We start from the raw sequence: 17,824 nt of genomic DNA, 5'->3' as shown, positions 1-17,824 counted from the left end.
TATTGACCATATTTTTTTATTTTCAAAAACTGTTTAAAGTTGTTTCTGGTTTAAAAGAGTGGCATTGAGAATAACAGCAACATTTTGACAATATGAATAGTTTGACAGACAGATAGCCAGGTATCTCTATCATGGCTCCCCCAAACTTGGTTGTTTTACCAGGGAAGAGGAACTGCTGTCTCCACTTTCTTCAACTAGCCTCCGGCACATTGAGTCCTAAGCTAGGGTAGAACAATAGAGTCAGAATATACAAACAAAACAACACACAGATGACATTTCAGATTCAAGAGCCCATCAAGCTCAAATAACTACAACGCACATAATAGCTAAAGAAACTAACATAACACTTCTCATAACTATTGTGTGACTTATAGTTTCCCTAACATACATGGACATAAATGTTCTGACAGCTGGCTTATTGTGGTCCTTGATGCAAGGAATGGTGATCAGTTTGCAGGTCACAGTGGTAAGTAGAAAAGTAAGCAGCAGGACAGTTCCCATGCGTGTCATTACTGGAAGTCAGAAATAAGGCATTATTCATATAAAGCTATACAATGATCAACTGTAACACAAAGTTTTACATGAATGTATGTCATGGATGAGAGTCAAGAACAGCATTTACCTTGGCCAAAGTCTGCCGTTGAGAACTTGGGACTTTTGGTCACCTTGATAGTGGGGGCTGGTGTTAAGGTGGGGACATCAGGATGAGGGGATGACCTTTGGCTCTGGATCAATGACTTAGAAAAGGTCTGGATGGAGCCAGATGGGGAAGTGGTGTGTGTGGAGGAGAGGGTCTTCCCCTCTGGCTCTGAATTATCATTACAGGTCACATCTGATGTCGCACTGCCCGGAATCCTCACTCCACTCCTACACCTAAGACACAAGCAGATACACAGCCATGAGTCAGACTGCCTTAAAATGCTTTGAAATCAATGGCAAAGGATGACAAAAAGTCCAACATTATATTGTAAATGTAAGGAGATTGCTTGATACTTTAGCAAATAGCAAAAATTGGACAAATGCTAGTTCATTTACATACTCTCGCCATTTCACACATTTAGAGTCCATTTTGGTGGTAAATGATTCCTCCTTACATTCACAGCATATTAATCCTGAGGTGAGAAATGATATAATGCCAGTTATTTACATTTACTAATCAATCCATTAAAAAGCATCAGTATTACATGCTCCAGCTTTACCTGATGTATCCTGCTCAGACCCCTTGGCACACTTGCATATCGAAGACTCATCATTCCTTCTAATGAATCCTGTATGACACTGACATATAGCATTGGAAGTCTTTGTGCACTCTGATATCAATTCACTGTCTGAATAAAACACAAAGATATTATAGTTTATTGATACAAACAAACAAACGTGTCTGTGGGTTACACTGGCATATTGTATGGCTATTTGTATTCAAATAAAATGAATTTATAAAGCCCTTCTTACATCAGCTGATATCTCAAAGTGCTGTACAGAAACCCAGCCTAAAACCCCAAACAGCAAGCAATGCAGGTGTAGAAGCACGGTGGCTGGGAAAAACTCCCTAGAAAGGCCAGAACCTAGGAAGAAACCTAGAGAGGAACCAGGCTATGAGGGGTGGCAGTCCTCTTCTGGCTGTGCCGGGTGGAGATTATAACAGAACATGGCCAAGATGTTCAAATGTTCATAGTATTCAATTCAAGATTTTGTATGGGATCATTATACAGATACTATTTTCTGTCAACAGGTCATGTGTTTACATCATGTATTAAAACTGATTGTAACTTCTTACTACATGATTATAACTTACTCTCAAGGCAGAAGGTGCAGGGTTCACATTGCTGAGAGCGATTTGGTCCTGCCTGGTATTGCCTTTCAGGGCATGGGTCACAAAATCTTCCTTTCCGTCTACTTATCATCTCACCTTGATAACATCATTCACATTATTTTCCTTGTACTGTAATTGTTGTTAACATTGGACTCATTTCACATTAAGAAGTAACTTTAATAGTATCAATGGTAAAGAAAAAGTATTCAAGATATATCTACATCCATTGTACATTAGAGTATAACTCACACAATACCACCTAATAATTAATAACTCATACTTTACCTTTTTTGCATTCGAAAGTTGCCTCCACTGCATTTCAAAAATCCTTTACAAGTGATTACACATAAATAGATGAGCACCCAGAATCTAGGCAGGATCATCACATCACTTTCGCTATAGAAAAGAGCACAGCTGTCTGTGAACCTGTACAGGGGGGATTTAAGACTATATGTGTCACGCCCTGACCATAGTTTGCTTTGTATGTTTATGTTTTGTTTGGTCAGGGTGTGATCTGAGTGGGCATTCTATGTTGTATGTCTAGTTTGTCTGTTTCTGTGTTTGGCCTGATATGGTTCTCAATCAGAGGCAGGTGTTAGTCGTTGTCTCTGATTGGGAACCATATTTAGGTAGCCTGTTTTGTCATTGTGGGTTGTGGGTGATTGTCTAAGTGTAGTGTTTTTGTCTCAGCACTATTATTCATTAGCTTCACGTTCGTTGTTTTGTTATTTTTGGGTAGTTTCGTTAAGTGTTCTCTGTGTTAATAAATATCAAGATGAACACTTACCACGCTGCATATTGGTCCTCCGATCCTTCAAACTTCTCCTCGTCAGATGAGGAGGACGAAGACAACAGTGACAGAATCACCCACCACAACCGGACCAAGCAGCGTGGTAGCGGGCAGCAGCGGCCGAAATCTCAGGACTCCTGGACATGGGAGGAGATTTTATTTATTTTTTTATTTATTTTATTTTATCCCCTTTCCCCCCAATTTTCGTGGTATCCAATCGCTAGTAATTACTATCTTGTCTCATCGCTACAACTCCCGTACGGGCTCGGGAGAGACGAAGGTCGAAAGCCATGCGTCCTCCGAAGCACAACCCAACCTAGCCGCACTGCTTCTTTAACACAGCGCGCCTCCAACCCGGAAGCCAGCCGCACCAATGTGTCGGAGGAAACACCGTGTACCTGTCCCCCTTGGTTAGCGCGCACTGCGCCCGGCCCGCCACAGGAGTCGCTGGAGCGCGATGAGACAAGGATATCCCTACCGGCCAAACCCACCCTAACCCAGACGACGCTAGCCCAATTGTGCGTCGCCCCACGGACCTCCCGGTCGCGGCCGGCTGCGACAGAGCCTGGGCGCGAACCCAGAGACTCTGGTGCCGCAGTTAGCACTGCGATGCAGTGCCCTAGACCACTGCGCCACCCGGGAGGCATGGGAGGAGATTTTAAACGGAGAAGGACCCTGGGCACAGGCTGGGGAATATCGCCGCCCCAAAGCAGAGCTGGAGGCAGCGAAAGCTGAGCGGCGGCGGTATGAGGAGGCAGCACGGCAGCGCGACAGGTACGAGAGGCAGCTTTTTTGGGGCACACAGGGAGTGTGGCTAAGCCAGGTAGCAGACCTGAGTGAACTCCTCGTGCGTATTATAAGCAGCGCGTTACTGGTCAGGCACTGTGTTATGCGGTTAAGCGCACGGTGTCGCCAGTACGTGCCCATAGCCCGGTGCGCTATAGGGCAGCCCCCCGAAAGTGTCATGCGAGTGTGGGCATCCAGCCAGGGCGTATGGTGCCTGCTCAGCGTCTCTGGTCTCCGGTACGCCATTTCGGTCCAGGGTATCCTGCGCAGGCTCTGCGTGCTGTGTCTCCGGGGCGCTGGGAGGGTGCAGTGCGTCCTATGCCTGCGCTCCGCTCGTGCCGGGCAAATGTGGGAGTGGAGCCTAAGAGAGAGGTGCGCGTAGTAGGCACTAGATCTCCAGTGCTTACCCACAGCCCGGTTCAACCTGTGCCTGCACTCTGGAGGGTCCGGGCTAGAGTAGTTATCCAGTCTGGCGGAGTGGTGCCAAGGCTGCGCACCAGAGCTCCAGTGCTCCCCCACAGCCCGGTCCTTCAGGTGCCTCCTCCTAACACCAAGACTCCTGGAGGTCTCCCCAGCCTGGTGGGTCCTGTGTCAGCCCCACGCACCAGGCTGTCTCTCCGTCTCCTCCCTACAGGTGCGCCCGTCTGTCCAGCGCCGCCTGAGCTGCCCGTCTGTCCAGCGCCGCCTGAGCTGCCCGTCTGTCCAGCGCCGCCTGAGCTGCACGTCTGTCCAGCGCCACCCGTCTGCCCAGCGCCGCCCGTCTGTCCAGCGCTGCCAGTCTGTCCAGCGCCGCCCGTCTGTCCTGAGCCGCCGGAGCCGCCCGTCAGTCCTGAGCCGCCGGAGCCGACCCGTCTGTCCTGATCCGCCGGAGCCGCCCGTCAGTCCTGAGCCGCCCTTCAGTCAGGAGCCGCCCCTCAGTCCGGAGCCGCCCTTCAGTCCGGAGCCGCCCCTCAGTCCGGAGCCGCCCCTCAGTCCGGAGCCGCCCCTCAGTCCGGAACCGCCCCTCAGTCCGGAGGTGCTCCTAAGTCCAGTGGGGCCCTTTAGTAGGGTTGCCAGTCCAAGGTTGGCGGCGAGGGTCGCCGTTCCTAAGAGGCCACTGAAGCGGGTAATGACTATGGTGGAGTGGGGTCCACGTCCCGCGCCAGAGCCGCCACCGCGGATAGATGCCCACCCAGACCCTCCCCGATAGGTTTAGGTTTTGCGGCCGGTGTCGCACATTGGGGGGGGGGGGGGGGGGGGGGATACTGTCACGCCCTGACCATAGTTTGCTTTGTATGTTTATGTTTTGTTTGGTCAGGGTGTGATCTGAGTGGGCATTCTATGTTGTATGCCTAGTTTGTCTGTTTCTGTGTTTGGCCTGATATGGTTCTCAATCAGAGGCAGGTGTTAGTCGTTGTCTCTGATTGGGAACCATATTTAGGTAGCCTGTTTTGTCATTGTGAGTTGTGGGTGATTGTCTAAGTGTAGTGTTTTTGTGTCAGCACTATTATTCATTAGCTTCACGTTCGTTGTTTTGTTATTTTTGTGTAGTTTCGTTAAGTGTTCTCTGTGTTAATAAATATCAAGATGAACACTTACCACGCTGCATATTGGTCATCCGATCCTTCAAACTTCTCCTCCTCAGATGAGGAGGACGACGAGCGTGACAATATGAAAAATACTATGGTGTTGAAACCTCACTTATATATGATCTACAGCTTAGGTGACATATATATATTGATGTGGTGTAGTTCAGCTGTACCATGTGCACGTTTAAGATAGTGTGATGAATCATATGATTTCCTGTTCCTCTTTAGTTATCCCCGCCCCAAGAGGGGTAAATAAATTATAATCCTCATTCTTTTCAACTGAAAATACTCTGTCCTTCAAGGTTTATTATATTTCCTTGACATAACACCCCAAATAAACTGATCACTTCCACCCATATTAATGCTGTTTCCTTTTGTTTCTGAGAGGTACAGTAGGTAGGACATTCTATGTGTACTTAACCCCAGTGTAACTCCCACCTTCTCCTTTTTTGTTAATTTATTTTATTTCACCTTTATTTAACCAGGTAGGCAAGTTGAGAACAAGTTCTCATTTACAACTGCGACCTGACAAAGATAAAGCAAAGCAGTTCGACACATACAACAACACAGAGTTACACATGGAGTAAAACAAACATACAGTCAATAATACAGTAGGAAAAAAAGTCTATATACAATGTGTGCAAATGAGGTGAGATAAGGGAGGTAAGGCAATAAATAGGCCATGGTGGCGTGGTAAATACAATATAGCAATTAAACACTGGAATGGTAGATGTGCAGTAGATGAATGTGCAAAGTAGAAAAACTGGGGTGCAAAGGAGCAAGATAAATAAATACAGTAGGGGATGAGGTAGTTGTTTGGGCTATTTACAGATGGGCTATGTACCGGTGCAGTGATCTGTGAGCTGCTCTGACAGCTGGTGCTTAAAGCTAGTGAGGGAGATAAGTGTCTCCAGTTTCAGTGATTTTTGTAGTTTGTTCCAGTCATTGGCAGCAGAGAACTGGAAGGAGAGGCGGCCAAAGGAGGAATTGGCTTTGGGGGTGACCATTGAGATATACCTGCTGGAGCGCGTGCTACTGGTGGGTGCTGCTATGATGACCAGCGAGCTGCGATAAGGCGGGGCTTTAGCTAGCAGGGTCTTGTAGATGACCTGGAGCCAGTGGGTTTGGCGACGAGTATGAAGCGAGGGCCAGCCAACGAGAGCGTACAGGTCGCAGTGGTGGGTAGTATATGGGGCTTTCGTGACAAAACGGATGGCACTGGGATAGACTGCATCCAATTTGTTGAGTAGAGTGTTGGAGGCTCTTTTGGAAATGACATCGCCGAAGTCGAGGATCGGTAGGATGGTTCGTTTTACGAGGGTATGTTTTGGCAGCATGAGTGAAGGATGCTTTGTTGCGAAATAGGAAGCCAATTCTAGATTTAATTTTGGATTGGAGATGTTTGATGTGAGTCTGGAAGGAGAGTTTACAGTCTAACCAAACACCTAGGTATTTGTAGTTGTCCACATATTCTAAGTCAGAACCGTCCAGAGTAGTGATGCTGGACGGCCAGGGAGGTGCGGGCAGCAATCGGTTGAAGAGCATGCATTTCGTTTTACTTGCATTTAAGAGCAGTTGGAGGCCACGGAAGGAGAGTTGTATGGCATTGAAGCTCGTCTGGAGGGTAGTTAACACTGTGTCCAGAGAAGGGCCAGAAGTATACAGAATGGTGTCGTCTGCATAGAGGTGGATCAGAGACTCACCAGCAGCAAGAGCAACATCATTGATGTATACAGAGAAGAGAGTCGGCCCAACAATTGAACCCTGTGGCACCACCATAGAGACTGCCAGATGCCCGGACAACAGGCCCTCCGATTTGACACACTGAACTCTGTCTGAGAAGTAGTTGGTGAACCAGGCGAGGCAATCATTTCATGCACAGTATTGTCTCTTATTGATGGTGGTTATGATATCGTTTAGGACCTTGAGCGTGGCTGAGGTGCACCCATGACCAGCTCTGAAACCAGATTGCATAGCGGAGAAGGTACAGTGGGATTCGAAATCGTCGGTAATCTGTTTGTTAACTTGGCTTTCGAAGACCTTAGAAAGGCAGGGTAGGATAGATATAGGTCTGTAGCAGTTTGGGGCAAGAGTGTCCCCCCCTTTGAAGAGGGGGATGTGAGCAGATGCTTTCCAATCTTTGGGAATCTCAGACGACACGAAAGAGAGGTTGAACAGGCTAGTAATAGGGGTTGCAACAATCTCGGCAGATAATTTTAGAAAGAAAGGGTCCAGATTGTCTAGCCCGGCTGATTTGTAGGGGTCCAGATTTTGCAGCTCTTTCAGAACATCAGCTATCTGGATTTGGGAGAAGGAGAAATGGGGGAGGCTTGGGCGAGTTGCTGTGGGGGGTGCAGGGCTGTTGACCAGGGTAGGGGTAGCCAGGTGGATAGCATGGCCAGCCGTAGAAAAATTCTTATTGAAATTCTCAATTATAGTGGATTTATCGGTTGTGACAGAGTTTCCTTGCCTTAATGTGTAAAGCGTTCAACATTCAAGATTAGTTGAGATGTAGAAATAGAATGTATTGTGTTTTACCGACAACATAATATATTGTTTTTGCGGATAAGAAAGTATTTTATTGTTCTTGCATAGTATATCATCTTCTCATTAGGTCCACTAAAAGTGAAACTTATATATTGTTTTGTGATGACTCATTGTTGTTCACTATTCTATATCATATGTGCTATAGTTGACATTTTGGCATGAAAAACAACCAGAAAAATTGCATCTTCAGAAATCTATTTTACATCATTCCTTTTCTACCCTCTGCATAACACTCCATGACGATTCAACTGCGTGGTGATGTATGCATTGAGTAGGATTACTATCTGCATGGGGTTCCTATGTATTCTATACCACATCTAACAGACTCACGGAGAGACAAATACTTTTTTTCACACAGAAGTACTGTGGTATCATCATTGTGTTAAAGTAATGGGCTGATCAGAGCGATAAATCTTGAGTGCCGTTAATACAATGTTATCTGGTATGACTAGAAGGGAGAGATGTTCACATTTATTTTAACATTGTTGCATGGTGATATAATTAAGCAAAAAGGCACAAGGGTGTGATATATGGCTAATATACCACGGCTAAGGGCTGTTCTTCTGCACGATGCAACTCGGAGTGCCTGGATACAGGCCTTAGCTGTGCTATATTGGCCATATACCACAAACCCCAGAAGTTCCTTATTGCTATTATAAACTGGTTACCAATGTAACTAGAGCAGTAAAAATTAACATTTTGTCATACCTGTGGTATACGGTCTCAAATACCTCGGCTGTCAACCAATCAGCATTCAGGCTCGAACCACCCAGTTTATAAGGCTCTTTATGATGAGGCTCTCAAGTAAAAAATATATACAGTATGTCTCCGGAGAGGTGGAGAAGCGTATGTCAGAAAGTTATCATTATTATTACCAAAGTATTTGGAAAGAGTTATTACAAGGGGTTAAATTGGGAACTCGGAGGTGGTAGAGCCCGATTTGGAGGTGTTAGGGTAAAGGTTAAGCCAGGAATTAACATAAAGCTATGGTAAAAGTTATGCCAAGATTAGTGTTCATGTGGACATGAATCTAGAGTTAGGATTATGGCTAGGGTTCGGGTTACTGCTGTAAGTAAAATGTAGTAGAATTTTAGGGTTAGGTTAGGTACTTTTAGCCTACTTTCTATCTCTTCAGATGCGTAATGTGCTCCGCCTGGCTCTCTCTTTGACACATTTCATCACCATGTGACCCCTTAGCGGGCCCTTTTTTTAATGTTTTTCCATAATTGTTGAAACCATTTATTTATTTTTTAAAGACAAGGAGATGGCTTCTGCAGAAATAAATGCCAGGGACTTTGGGCCTATTAACAGAAACTGTTTAAACATGTTTTGCCACTAAGAAGTTCAGGTGGTGTCGGTACTTTGATTGCTATTACAGATAGAAACACATCTCTTGCTAATTTGCAAGATAGGTTACAACCACGCAACTTCCTCTGGGGAGGGAGAACAGTCAACAATGTTTTGGTTTCCTCTCCCTATCATCTGCCAGCCATTGTTACATTTATGATGTTAATCTACAATTAGCAGCAGATAGAGCACACTTATGCAATTAATCTAACATCCATGCAGGAAAATCTCAAATAAAACATGGCACCAAAATATAGAGAATTGTAATTTTGTGTTTTAACATCTTAATTGCTCACCTCAAAGCTACAAACAAAATGAAATGAACAAAAAGTAGAAACAGAGGTGTGGGCCTATACAGTATATCCTTGTGATTAGAATGTTTAAAAATGTGTTTATTTCCCACTGCAGTGCAATAGTCATTTCAATTGAAAACTACCCATTGACTCTTGATAAATACTTATGAATTCAAATTGATTGAATACAAATCAATAGTTATAACATATAAACATACCTATATTGTAAATTCCATATGCATTTACAGCTGGCTTATCCTATCAAAAAGCAAAATGCAAGGTTGTAGGTAGTTTGTTTCTGTTGTCATTCGAGTGAACAAAGTACACCTTCAATCCCATTATATCTCAATGGACAGTCATAAAATACATTGCCTTATTAGTGCAGCCATAAAGCACAAGATGTAGGCCTTGTGTATTTTTGCATTAGATAGTTTGCATAAGGTGATACAATTGTTCCTAAGGCAATAGAGAATATATCATAAGAATGTACTTTTATGTGCACTGCTGTCATTTGTTTGATTGAAGGTCGATTTTTTTATTGTTAATAATTGTAATTACTATTTATTTATGCTTTTTCTAGTTGTTTATTAGATCAAGTGTTTTTTATTTAAAATGTGCCTATTTGATTGTGAGAACACAGCTCCTGGAATATGCAATGAGAAACTGAGTTGCATTCAGTTCGCTTGATGCTTTGCTATGTTGCAGAATGGTTTGTCGGCCTACTGAAAGACACGTTTCCCCAATATGTTCTTGAACAGATTTTGAGGTACGTTTGCTCCATAAACCACTTTTCCATTCACAGTTTTTATGTGACTAAAGTCATACCATATATACAATGCCTTCATAAAGTATTCAGACCCCTTAACTTTTTGCAGATTTTATTACTTTACATCCTTAATTTAAAATGGATTAAATAAATAAAATCCTCAGCAATCTACACACAATACCCTGTAATGACAGGTTTTTAGACATTTTTGCAAATGTATTCAAATAAAAAAATAGAAATACCTTATTTACATAGGTATTCAGACCCTTTACTATGAGACTTGAAATTGAGCTCAGGTGCATCCTGTTTCCATTGATGATCCTTGAGATGTTTCTACAACTTCATTGGAGTCCACCTGTGGTAAATTCAATTGATTGAAAATGATTTGGAAAGGCACACACCTGTCTATATAAGGTCTCACAGTTGACAGTGCATGTCAGAACAACAACCAAGTCAAAAACCACCTGGCCAAACTGAGCAATCGGGGGAGAAGGGCCTTGGTCAGGGAGGTGACCAAGAACCCGATGGTCACTCTGACAGAGCTCTAGAGTTCCTCTGTGGAGATGGGAGAACCTTCCAGAAGGACAACCATCTCTAGAGCACTCCACCAGTCAGACCTTTATGGTGTGGCCAGACGGAAGACACTCCTCAGTAAAAAGAACTTGACAGCCCTCTTGGAGTTTGCTAAAAGGCACAGTAAGAATCTCAGACCATGAGAAACAGGATTGGTCTGATGAAACCAGATTGAACGCTTTGGCCTGAATGCCAAGTGTCACGTTTGGAGGAAACCTGGCACCATCCCTATGGTGAAGCATGGTGGTGGCAGCATCATGCTGTGGGGATGTTTTTCATCTGCAGGGACTGGGAGACTAGTCAGGATCGAGGCAAAGATGATCGGAGCAAAGTACAGAGAGATCCTTGATGAAAACCTGCTGCAGAGCGCTCAGGATTTCAAACTGGGGCAAAGGTTCACCTTCCAACAGGACAACGACCCTAAGCACACAGCCAAGACAACGCAGGAGTGGCTTCGGGACAAGTGTGTGAATGTCCTTGACTGGCCCGGACTTGAACCCGATCACACATCTCCGGAGAGACCTGAAAATAGCTGTGCAGCAACGCTCCCCATCCAACCTGACAGAGCTTGAGAGAAACTGCAGAGAAGAATGGGAGAAACTCCCCAAATACAGGTGTGCCAAGCTTGTAGCGTCATACCAAAGAAGACACAAGCCTGTAACCACTGCCAAAGGTGCTTCAACAAAGTACTGAGTAAAGGGTCTGAATACTTATGTAAATGTGATATTTCAGATATGTATTTTTTTTATAAATGTTTAAAAACTTCTAAAAACCAGTTTTTGCTTTGTCATTATGGGGTATTGTGTGTAGTTTGATGAGGAAAAACACTATTTAATCTATTTTAGAATAAGGCTGTAATGTAGCAAAACAATTTAAAAGTCAAGGGGTCTGAATACTTTCTGAATGCACTGTGTATATAGGCTATATATAAATAAATAAAAACAAGACAGCTGTGATGGAAACATGAAGTTTTGGTACAATTTTATAAATGCCAACAGAATTTTTCCTTTCTACGTGGTCTTTTTTGCGTCTGTAAAAGGAATTATGCGAGTAATGGCGGTTGAAACACCTTTATGCACAAATATTTACATAATAACCATCATATCGAAGTAAACTTGAAGTCACGTGATGATATTATGTGTGGCCCTCCCACTACAATCTGGAAACCATGCAGTTTATTAGGATACAGATTAAATAAAATGGTGAACTTTACAGGGTGGTGAAAGTCAAATCAAATCACATTTTATTAGTCACATGCACCGAATACAACAGGTGTAGGTAGACCTTACAGTGAAATGCTTACTTACAAACCCCTAACCAACAATGCAGTTTAAAAATTACAAATAATAAGAAATAAAAGTAAAAAGTAGTTAAAGAGCAGCAGCAAAATAACAATAGTAGGACTATATACAGGGCGTACTGGTACAGAGTCAATGTGCGGAAGCACCAGTTAGTCGAGGTAATTGAGGTAATATGTACATCTAGGTAGAGTTTTTAAAGTGACTATGCATAGATAATAACAGAGAGTAGAAGCGGCGTAAAAGGGGTAGCCATTTGATTAGATGTGCAGGAATCTTATGGCTTGGGGGTAGAAGCTGTTTAGAAGCCTCTTGGACCTATACTTGGCGCTCCGGTACTGCTTGTCGTGCGGTAGCAGAGAGAACAGTCTATGAATAGGGTGGCTGGAGTCTTTGACAATAATTAGGGCCTTCCTCTGACACCGCCTGGTATAGAGGTCCTGGATGGCAGGAAGCCTGGCCCCAGTGAAGTACTGGGCCGTTCGCACTACCTTCTGCAGTGCCTTCCGGTTGGAGGCCGAGCAGTTGCCATACCAGGCAGTGATGCAACCAGTCAGGATGCTCTCGATGGCGCAGCTGTAGAAGCTTTTGAGGATCTGAGGACCAATGCCAAATATTTTCAGTCTCCTGAGGGGGAATAGGTTTTGTCATGCCCTCTTCACGACTGTCTTGGTGTGCTTGGACTAGAGGTCGACGATTATGATTTTTCAACACCGATACCGATTATTGGTGGGCCAAAAAAAGCTGATATCGATTAATCGGACAATTTTTATATATATTTGTAATAATGATAATTACAACAATACTGAATGAACAATGAACCCTTTTAATTTAACTTAATATAATACATAAATAAAATCTATTTTGTCTCAAATAAATAATTAAACATGTTCAATTTGGTTTAAATAATGCAAAAACAGTGTTGGAGAAGAAAGTAAAAGTGCAATATGTGCCATGTAAAAAAGCTAAAGTTGAATTTCCTTACTCGTTCTGAGCAAGGAACTTCAACTTTAGCTTTTTTACATAGCACAAGACGATGAGAACATATGAAAGCTGGTGGTTCAATATTCCCAGTTCTTCAATATTCCTGGTTAAGAAGTTTTAGATTGTAGTTATTATAGGAATTATGACGTGTCGACTATTTCTCTCTATACCATTTGTATACCTTTGACTATTTGATGTTCTTATAGGCCCTTTAGTATTGCCAGTCTAATCTCAGGAATTGATAGGCTTGAAGTCATAAACAGCGCTGTGCCTCAAACATTGCTAAGAGCTGCTCGCAAACGCAGTAATGTTCTGTTTGAATGAATGCTTACGAGCCTGCTACTGCCTACCACTGCTCAGTCAAACTGCTCTATCAAATATCAAATCATAGACTTAATTATAATAAACACAAAGATATTCAAGCTTTTGGTCATTAATATGGTCAAATACGGAAACTATAATTTCGAAAACAAAAGTTTTTTCTTTCAGTGAAATACGGAACCATTCCGTATTTTGTTGAACGGGTGGCAACCCTAAGTCTAAATATTTTGGTTACATTGCACAACCTTCAATGTTATGTCATAATTATGTACAATTCTGGCAAATGAATTACGGTCTTTGTTAGGAAGAAACACAGTTTGCAACGAGCCAGCTGGCCCTAACTGTTGCATATACCCTGACTCTGCTTGCACTGAATGCAAGAGAAGTGACACAATTTCCCTAGTTAATATTGCCTGCTAACATGCATTTATAAATATGCAGGTTTAAAAATATATACTTCTGTGTATTGATTTTAAGAAAGGCATTGATGTTTATGGTTAGGTACATTTGTGCAACAAATGTGCTTTTTTCGCGAATGCACTTTTGTTAACATCACCTGTTTGGCAAAGTTGAAGTAGGCTGTGATTCGATGATAAATTAACAGGCACCACATTGATTATATGCAACGCAGGACAAGCTAGTTGACCTAGTAATATCATCAACCATGTGTAGTTAACTGGTGATTATGTATAGATTGATTGTTTTTTTATAAGATAAGTTTAGTGCTAGCTAGCAACTCATTGCAGCCACAATGTCCTTTTGACGCTGCACTCGCGTAACAGGTGGTCAGCCTGCCACGCAGTATCCTCATGGATTGAAATGTAATCGGTCATAATCGGCGTCCAAAAAGGCAGATTACCGATTGTTATGAAAACTTGAAATCGGCCCTAATTAATCGGCCATACCGATTAATTGGTCGACCTCTAGCTTGGACCATTCTAGTTTGTTGGTGATGTGGACACCAAAGAACTTGAAGCTCTCAATCTGCTCCACTACAGACCCATCGATGAGAATGGGAACGTGCTCGGTCCTCCTTTTCCTGCAGTCCATATTCATCTCCTTTGTCTTGATCACATTGAGGGAGAGGTTCTTGTCCTGGCCAGGTCTCTGACCTCCTCCTTATAGGCTGTCTCGTCGTTGTCGGTGATCAGGCTTACCAATGTTATGTCATCGGCAAACTTAATGATGGCGTTGGAGTCGTGCCTGGCTGTGCGGTCATGAGTGAACAGGAAGTACAGGAGGGGACTGAGCACGAACCCCTGAAGGGCCCCTGTGTTGAGGATCAGCGTGGCGGTTGTGTTGTTACCTACCCTTACCACTTGGGGGCGGCCCGTCAAGAAGTCCAGGATCCAGTTGCAGAGGGAGGTGTTTAGTCTCAGGGTCCTTAGCTTAGTGATGAGCTTTGAGGGCACTATGGTGTTGAACGCTGAGCTGTAGTCAATGAATAGCATTCTCACATAGGTGTTCCTTTTGTCCAGATGGGAAAGGGCAGTGTGGAGTGCAATAGAGATTGCATCATCTGTGGATCTGTTATGGCGGTATGCAAATTGGAGTGGGTCTAGGGTTTTTGGGATAATGGTATTGATATGAGACATGACCAGCCTTTCAAAGCACTTCATGGTTACAGACGTGAGTGCCACAGGTCGGTAGTCATTTAGGAAGGTTAGCTTAGTGTTCTTGGGCACAGGGACTATGGTGGTCTGCTTAAAACATGTTGGTATTACAGACTCAGACAGGGAGAGGTTGAAAATGTAATTGAAGACACATGCCAGTTGGTCAGCGCATGCTCGCAGTACACGTCCTGGTAATCCATCTGGCCCTGCGGCCTTGTGAATGTTGACCTGTTTAAAGGTCTTACTCACATCGGCTGCAGAGAGCGTGATCACAGAGTTGTCCGGAACAGCTGGTGCTTTCATGCATTTTTCAGTGTTATTTGCAGTGTTATTAGCGAGCATAGAGCATAGAAGTAGTTTAGCTCGTCTGGTAGGTTCCTGTCACTGGGCAGCTCTCGGCTGTGCTTCCCTTTGTAGTCTGTAATGGTTTGCAAGCTCTGCGACATCCGACGAGCATCGGAGCCAGTGTAGTACGATTCAATCTTGGTCCTGTATTGATACTTTGCCTGTTTGATGGTTTGTCGGAGGACATAGCAGGATTTCTTATAAGCTTCCGGGTTAGAGTCCCGCTCCTTGAAAGCGGCAGCTCTTGTTTTTAGCTCAGTGTGGATGTTGCTTGTAATCCATGGCTTCTGGTTCGGGTATGTACGTACGGTCACTGTGGGGACTACGTCATTGATGCACTTATTGATGAAGCCAATGACTGATGTGATGTACTGCTCAATGCCATAGGAAGAATCCCGGAACATATTCCAGTCTGTGCTAGCAAAACATTCCTTTAGCTTAGCATCTGTTTCATCTAACCACTTTTTTATTGACCACTGGTGCTTCAAGCTAAGATTTTTGCTTGTATGCAAGATTCAGGAAGATAGAATTATGGTCAGATTTACCAAATGGAGGGCGAGGGAGAGCTTTGTACACGTCTCTGTGTGTGAAGCAAAGGTGGTCTAGAGTTTTTATCCCACTGGTTGCACATTTAACATGCTGATAGAGATTTGGTAAAACAGATTTAAATTTCCCTGAGCGTTTTCCTCTTTGCCTATGGAGGAATACAGCTCATTGAGTGTGGTCTTAGTGCCAGCATCGGCATTAAGTGCACTGAAATCTTGATGCACCTTTACAATATGGGTCTAATTCTGGTGACATGATGATTGATGCTTGACTACAAAAATATTTTCCATAATAATCTCATCATGTAGAGTAGCCTACCTGCCCAGCCTACCCACACTGTATCTGCGAGCCATTGGCTAGAGTGCATATGCCAAAACCAGAGTAGGCACATTTACTATTTAACGCAACAGTTTTTGTGACAAAACTATTGGTAGAGTTGAAAAGGAGATGGAGACACATTGAATTTATATTTTTATTCGATACATGAAAACTTAAGCGAAAATGTACATTTTGTGTGATTTCTATACACAACAAGTACGTTTGGTGGAAACACACCACTGGTGGGAAAATGTGCATATTTTTTATGCATATTTTAGAATATTCACATGGAAATCTGTCGCCAAATGATGGAAACCTAGCTATTGGTGGGAAAATGCACATATTTTCTTTATGCGGATTTTAGCTACTAACCAGGTTTCCATCCAACTTTTTTTATGTGAGTAAAGTACATGTCCAAATGTCACAAAACAAAATACGCTAGACAAGGTAGGACCTTTTTGTGTCTGTAAAATTAATTATGCTAGAAATGTAGGTGGGGACGTTTTTATGCGCAAATATTGATATAATAACCATCATATTGATGTAAACTTGGAGACACTATGATATTGTGTGTGGTCCTCTCACTACATCTCCTCGGGAAAGCATGAGGTTTATTGGGCAACATATAAAATAAATGATGATGAACTTCACAGGGCAGTAAAAGTGCAAGGTGATGAGCTTGATGCTCCTTTCCAGTAAATATCAGGGGTCTTATACTGGTGACATGATGATCGATGCATGGCTGCCATTTGACAAATAAAAATAATCTCACTCTTCTGTCCATAATAATCTCATAGTGCAGGTGGGCTATACCTGGTAGGCTATACCTTTTTATAGAATTTTTTTATTTCACCTTGATTTAACCAGGTAGGCAAGTTGAGAACAAGTTCTCATTTACAATTGCGACCTGGCCAAGATAAAGCAAAGCAGTTCGACATGTACAACAACACAGAGTTACACATGGAGTAAAACAAACATACAGTCAATAATACAGTAGAAAAATAAGTCTATATACAATGTGAGCAAATGAGGTGAGATAAGGGAGGTAAAGGCAAAAAAAAAAGGCCATGGTGGCGAAGTAAATACAATATAGCAAGTAAAAACACTGGAATGGTAGATTTGCAGTGGAAGAATGTGCAAAGTAGAGCTAGAAATAATGGGGTGCAAAGGAGCAAAATAAATAAATAAATACAGTAGGGGGAGAGATAGTTGTTTGGGCTAAATTATAGATGGGCTATGTACAGGTGCAGTAATCTGTGAGCTGCTCTGACAGCTGGTGCTTAAAGCTAGTGAGCGAGATAAGTGTTTCCAATTTTAGAGATTTTTGTAGTTCGTTCCAGTCATTGGCAGCAGAGAACCTGCACCACAGGAGGATGGTGGCACCTTAATTGGGGAGAACAGGCTCGTGATAATGGCTGTAGCAGAATTGTGGAATGGTATCAAATACATCAAACACATGGTTTGATGTATTTGCTCTGTTCCAGCCATTATCATGAGCCGTCCTCCCATCAGCAGCTCTACTGCCCTGCACTGTATCTGCAAGCTGTTGGCTAGAGCGCATATGGGCGCAATCGCTATATAACATATAATGCTAAAACAGTTGTGAGAAAACCATCAATTGAGTTGAAAATGCAATGGAACCCCATTAAACTTTGTATGTTTTATTAGGTACATGGGAATTTAATCACAAAGGGTATTTTTATGTGCACTACGTCATCACGCACAGCCTTTTATCCACAACAAGTACATTTGATAAACAAATCTCATTAAATATTTATGTGGATTTTAGAATATTCGCATGAAAATCTGTCACCAATTGGATGGAACCCTTAGCTAATGACTGTAAAAAGTGTTGCTCCCGTTTGGTGGGTGTGACTTGAAGTTACGTATTTAAAGAGCAATTGAACGTTCCAGAA

General features: G+C 43.0%; 1 pseudogene; it reads right to left on the bottom strand.

Annotated features, from left to right (window-relative positions):
* Positions 1-3,149, bottom strand: LOC129834816 (tumor necrosis factor receptor superfamily member 9-like; annotated as a pseudogene).
* Positions 3,150-17,824: the final 14,675 nt, after the last annotated feature.

The sequence above is a fragment of the Salvelinus fontinalis genome, chromosome 3, assembly GCF_029448725.1.
Source record: "Salvelinus fontinalis isolate EN_2023a chromosome 3, ASM2944872v1, whole genome shotgun sequence".
Classification (NCBI taxonomy): domain Eukaryota; kingdom Metazoa; phylum Chordata; class Actinopteri; order Salmoniformes; family Salmonidae; genus Salvelinus; species Salvelinus fontinalis.
Note: the sequence above shows the minus strand (reverse complement) of the source record. Positions and strands in the feature narration are given on the sequence as shown.